This window comes from Rhagoletis pomonella, unplaced genomic scaffold (genome assembly GCF_013731165.1).
Source record: "Rhagoletis pomonella isolate Grant_MI unplaced genomic scaffold, Rhpom_1.0 Rhpom_scaffold_00003, whole genome shotgun sequence".
In the NCBI taxonomy this organism is placed as follows: Eukaryota; Metazoa; Arthropoda; class Insecta; order Diptera; family Tephritidae; genus Rhagoletis; species Rhagoletis pomonella.
Window position 1 is genome coordinate 3,737,216 of NW_023458557.1, and position 5,961 is coordinate 3,743,176.

General features: G+C 32.2%; 1 long non-coding RNA gene across 1 annotated transcript; it reads left to right on the top strand.

Annotated features, from left to right (window-relative positions):
* Positions 1-4,927: 4,927 nt before the first annotated feature.
* Positions 4,928-5,753, top strand: LOC118736457. Its single transcript, XR_004992677.1, has 3 exons — positions 4,928-5,084; positions 5,248-5,499; positions 5,559-5,753. It is a non-coding gene; the product is annotated as an uncharacterized LOC118736457 (long non-coding RNA).
* Positions 5,754-5,961: the final 208 nt, after the last annotated feature.

Sequence of the window (5,961 nt, forward strand, 5' to 3'; positions counted from 1 at the left end):
GATACGCATAAAATCCTTGTTTAGAGCTGATTTGTTGATTCCGGGCATTTTCGGCACGTAGTGACACATTTTTGACACTTGTGAAAAAGGAACTTATTTTCACGCTCTAATTACCGGAGCAACCCGGTTCAAGATTGAAGTTGCTAAAAATTGCGTTGAGTTTTATCAATTTTTTTCCCTGACAGTGTAAAGCAGTTCCTTCTATATCAAGATATTTTTCTGCAACCTTGAGAGTACTGCCAGCTTTTATTTTTTGCTTTTTATAAATAATATATAATAAAACCACGGTTCCTGTCGATAAATTGATTATTGAACACTTTTACTATTTTACAGTTTATTTCATCCTCCCATTATGTCGAGCAAAAATATAACTACTCAAAAACGCGAATATGTGGTAGATTTCAGACCTTGTGTGGTGGGAGACGCTCAAAAAAGTGGCAGATCTACCACAATGTGGTAGAAGTCCGATCATTGACCGGAAATCTGAATTTTTGCCAATTTTTAATGGATAACACAGCCCAACAAAAATAGAAAAAAATTTTGGTACGGTAAACGTTAAAGCTATTTTTAATAGACGTTTTTGTTCTGATTACGAATCCGTAAGCATAAAGATTCCATCGGTTCCAGATTTTGAAAAAACGAGGTGAAAGTGTCAAAAAATCGCGTTTTTTGCAATATTTTAGAAGCTCTAGTAAAGAAACAAAATGAGGGCTTACGCTGCGTTTTTGCTGCATTTAAAATGCAACATTTAACACTTTCGAACATATTTTTTCGAAGGGGGTTCATGATTTCGCATTAAGCAAATCTACATTTACGCGAGCTCGAAATCGTATGCTTTTGACAAACAGCCGTGTTCCAGTCGCTTATTCAGATCCGGATCTATCACGATCAATTCTCACGGAGAAGATAATGTGCAAAAAAACCCTACTGAAAAGGCTAAATTTTAAACCAAAAATTCAATACAAAAACTTGAATTGTTTTAACCATTTTCTTCAATTAATTAGGAAACAAACAGAGTTGATCACAAATTTATGCAGATTTCTATTAGCATCACATCGATATTGATGTTGCGTAACTTTTCTTTATCAAAATAATGTAAAATAATAAATGAAATCTCGATTCGCGATAACTGAAACGCAGCTAGCAACTGTATACGCGAAAAAGCAATGTTGCCGGTTTTTCTCACTAAACCATGTTCGAATCGTGGAAATTTTTGAAGTTCACAGGTTGCTTTTAACATTTAGATTCTTTATGCCGAAATGTAGTTGCATTTAATTGCATTTAGGTGACGAATATTGTATGGATAAATGTACAGTTAGAGTAGCATTTTGAGCTAAATGCGCTAAATGTACGTTTACGCGCAAGCGAAAACAGCCCATTACACTCAGTACCCTCTATTTGCAATTTTCGCAAAAACGACTCTGTGACGTTAGAACCAATCTGAGACCTATACGACGTCTCCTCGATTCATAATTCGCTCCCTAAGTAATTCTTGAATTAACCTGTTTCCACGCCACATTCGTAATTCGTTTGGCAGCTCTACTTATTGTTCATCGCTATTTATTATTATTTTTATTTACTGCAAATATCGAAGATGGAGAAAACATATTTACATATTTACATACATACATATTTTAATTACTATTTTATTAATTACGGCAATAATTCGTGTTTTTTATTATTTTGTTTTGGCTGTAAAATTTCGATGTATTTCCTAAAAATTTTACAGAATGCATCGTTCGTCATGAGATTATTTGCTCTCAAAAATTTGTATGGCGAATTACGTAATTCGAAGGGTAATTGGATGGCGATTCAAGGCATATTCAACGAGGAAGAAGTGAAAATTCAGTCAAGTTCTCGCATAGCTGACTGTAATGTCAAAAAATGTGAACAAAGAAATTAACCCTTTGTTATGCCTTTATCATATTCGATAAAACTCAATATCTTTGAAGCGAAAGTTTTTGTAAATATGAAGATATTAAAAATCTCATTAGAATCAGCTTCATTTTAGTTATTGAATTTTCATTTTAATGTAAATGTGGAAATGCATACTTACACAAAATTACACACTAACAGGTCTATTCTGCGCTGGTAATAAAAAGTTTGTAACCGGTAAATAAAGTTCCTGTAAATTTTTAAACCTTCTTCGCATTCTGTGTACTCTTGTAACCGGTAAATTTTATTACCATCTCATAAGCTGGTAACAAAGTATTGCCCCGTGAAATATGCAATGCCAGAATTTGCACAATTCTTCATAGCTGCATTGCTTCGGTAACGTGCAGAATAGACCTGTAAATGAAACACACTCATTTATGAAACCGTTTTGACAATTTTCTTCATCTTACTATCCCAGTGTTTTTGAGCATTTATTTTTTTAATCAAATGTTTAATTGGAAAGTATATTAGACATTAAAAAAAATTTTGATTCTAAATTCTACATCAGAACTTAACTTCAATAATTTAGCAATTAAATTTTTGCAATTCGACATTTCCTTTCCATTAAATTTATTAAAAATTACTTTCAGTTTCTTTATGTGAACAAGGAATTCAGGTTTAGGTTTTATCAGACCACCATTTGAAATTTGGTCTATCCATGTATGTGAGTGGGAGATTTTGTCTTCATATTCGGTATGATAAATACTGCAACTGGAAACAAACGCGTCCGTTTGGAAATACTCGGATGCGATGGGCAACAAATAATGTCAGGCGCACACGTGAAGAGTCTCCTAATGAAACATCGCAGCAATTTGCCCACCGTTGCACAGAGGGGTATTTGGCCGATTCAATATAACAATTTGGAGAATCGCAGGGAGAAAATTTTAGTCAGTACATAGAAAAAAAATTCTCTAATTAAGGATAAGTTCCAGTAAAAATTTGCTAACAAGTTTTTAAGGCAGTAAAATCGTAAGCTTTTTTTTCTCAAACTAAATATATGTATGTATCTTATGACTTTAAAAAATCGATGATTGTAAATATGTATGTATATATCCAAGGGTTTCAAGGAAACGACTCTAACGATTTTGATGAATTTTTTATTCAGATAATGTTTTTAATTTTAAGGGTATCTGGAGATATTTGTACAGAGCTGCCACGTATTATTTTTAATTATTAATTCTAAGAAGGCGCAAAAGATGTACTAAAAAATTAAGGTTGAAACACATTTAAATAAAACAAACTACTATATGCTATAGTTAGTTCGATGAGTGTATGAAATATCTGCGTGTTAGATAAGGTTAGGGTTGCCAGACGTACTGCTTTTGGGAGTAAACGCACTCCTTTTCATAGTAATGTACTCAAAAAAAAATATCTGCAAATGTGCTCGTTTCTTAGTCTTGTACTTCTTTTGTACTCCTTTTTCCAGCTATTAATATTTTATCATATACAGGGCGTAAAATAATAACTGTTGCACAGGTGTTATTGAAAAATAAAAGGGAACTTTATAGATTTTGCGAAAAAAGTAGTTTATTGTTAATTATCCACAGATTTTACCTAAATTTTATTAATAAGTTTTTAAATTTTAACCTTCATTTGCGTTTACCAGGAATTCTTTTGTAGAATTTAGTTATTTATTTTTAACATTTATTGTTGCTTTGAAAAAGATTTCTATGATATCCGTGTTTGTTTGTACCTAAATAATGGTAATTTGTAACAATAAATTGCACAAAAATAAATTAAAACAAAAATTGTCCTCCTTTTTTAAATTCTGTACTGCTTTTTTTCTATCGAAAATAGAAATGAACTCCTTTCTCTGTTTCAGAATCTGGCAACCCTAGATTAGGTGCACATTTTTTCAATAAAACTCAACATAATGGTTGGTCCATATAGTTGTTTTCCTAATCATATGTTATTTTGAATTTGATTTTTTAAACTGGTAGCAATCCTACTAAATGTAGTTTAAAATTAAGCCCTTTTAAAGCCATTTGGATGATACCCTTAGCGTAGTAATTCTTTGAAATTAATTGAATTACATTTTTTGACAGGTGGCAAACCATCTCATGTTCCATATCCATATTGTTAAAATGATATTCACATTGCACCATTAACTCGAGTTTGAGGTTTTGTGTTTATGAACAACTGTCAAGCGTTCGTATTGGAGTGTTTGAGAAACTCAGAATTTGATTTGACATTTGTTTGTTTAATTTTTCTTGTTCACATCGTTGTTTTTTACCAAAATACCTTCAAATATAAATATTATTATGTTTATTGCGAAAATATATTTTACAACAATCCAAAAGTATCTACATACATGTAGAATTGGAAAATGCTTGCGCCCAAAGCATTTCGCTTTACCGTACAAGAAGTGAGTTTTTAGTGAATATGATGTGGTTTTGCTTGAATAAACAATGGATGATATTAACAATTCTGCAGAAACCGCATAATAAAATGCATTGAAAACTGGTAGACCAACTTTTCCTAGTTCTTGTTATTCAACTTTTATTAATACATATACATATCTTTGCCGTTGTAGAATCGGAGGGGTATGTTTTGGGAGATTGATTGCCAAAGTAATGGGGAGGAGTTCTTTAGGAACAATTTTCACATGAAGCGCAGTAACTTTGACAAACTATGCGGTCTTCTTTCATGTTTGGAAAAGAAAGACAAAAATTTTCGGAGTCATTAGCCAAGGCGAATTTAGACAAGGTGGTGTTAATGGCGACTTTAGATTTTCGACGATGTACGTCTTAATGTCAAAATGATGTGTTGGTTGTAATATGAATTCGCCTTGTTTACAACAAACACATCATTTGGACATGCAGAAGTACCGCTGCGAAAATCTAAATTCGCCAGTAGCACCACCTTGTATATATCGTGTAGATTTTTCTGAATATCGATATTTCATGGCACGATAATCGTTTTTTTGAATTGATATTCCAGGGTCGATATATCGTTACTTTACCTGTAATATCGATGTTTAAGTTGAAATTTATTTTTCATCTACAAAAAAGTGTATGGAAAATACTAAAGTAGGTTTAATCAGCAGCCTGTGTGATTTATTTAGCTCTTAAGTTTGACAAACCGCTTGAGTCGATCGGCATTCCGTGTTAATCCTCAATAAATATACAAGATGGAAGTAACACAATTATGTGAGTTGATAAGCAGGTGTAATATTCTATTCAATTGGGAGTAGGATTTTCAACATCGATTTTTCCGATATCGATATCGTTCAGCCCAATATATTGCCATATCGATTTTACATGCAATGAATTAAATGGATTCATGATATGGATACTTTCTTAACATTTCTAGCCATTAGCCGTAAGAAGCGGGTACCCATTGCTGTGTATGCCCTGGGATCGTCCTCTGAGTACCGCAGTGTAGGCAATATGTTCGGAATTGGAAAATCGACTTAATGCTTAATCGTGTTAGAGTTTTGCAAGCAAGCATGGATTGTATTACATCCTATTTACCTTAGTCACATCCTTTTCAGTAAAGACAAGATACGAGAGTGTATGTCTGGGTTCAACCAAATTGGGTTTCCTCAATGCATTGGTGCAATTGGTATGTTTTAACGCGTACATACATTTGTACGATTCACTCAATTGATTTTTCTCATTTAGTTTTCTAAGATGGTTGTGAAGAGGGTGTCCAGATTGTTAAAAAAAAGCGCAATTTCTGAAAAAAAACGCCAAAAGACGCCAATTTTTTTAAAATAAAATTCATGAAACCGATTTTACATATCTTTTATTTTAAAAATGAGATCTTGTTATAATATAGTTTTTAAAACCAAAAACGAATATAATACCTTCAGAGGGTAATAATAAATAACAAAAATCACTTGTATAACAGTGATGTACAAACAATTTTCTTTGTAAATACGCATACTATTTAAAAATATTTGTTTCAACACATTTTGCAATAGGACTGAGCAGTTATTAAATTTATTATAACTCATATTAATGGATTAATCGCACAATCCGCTTTTAAGAGGTCGGCGCTAAAAATTAAATAAAAACCTATAAT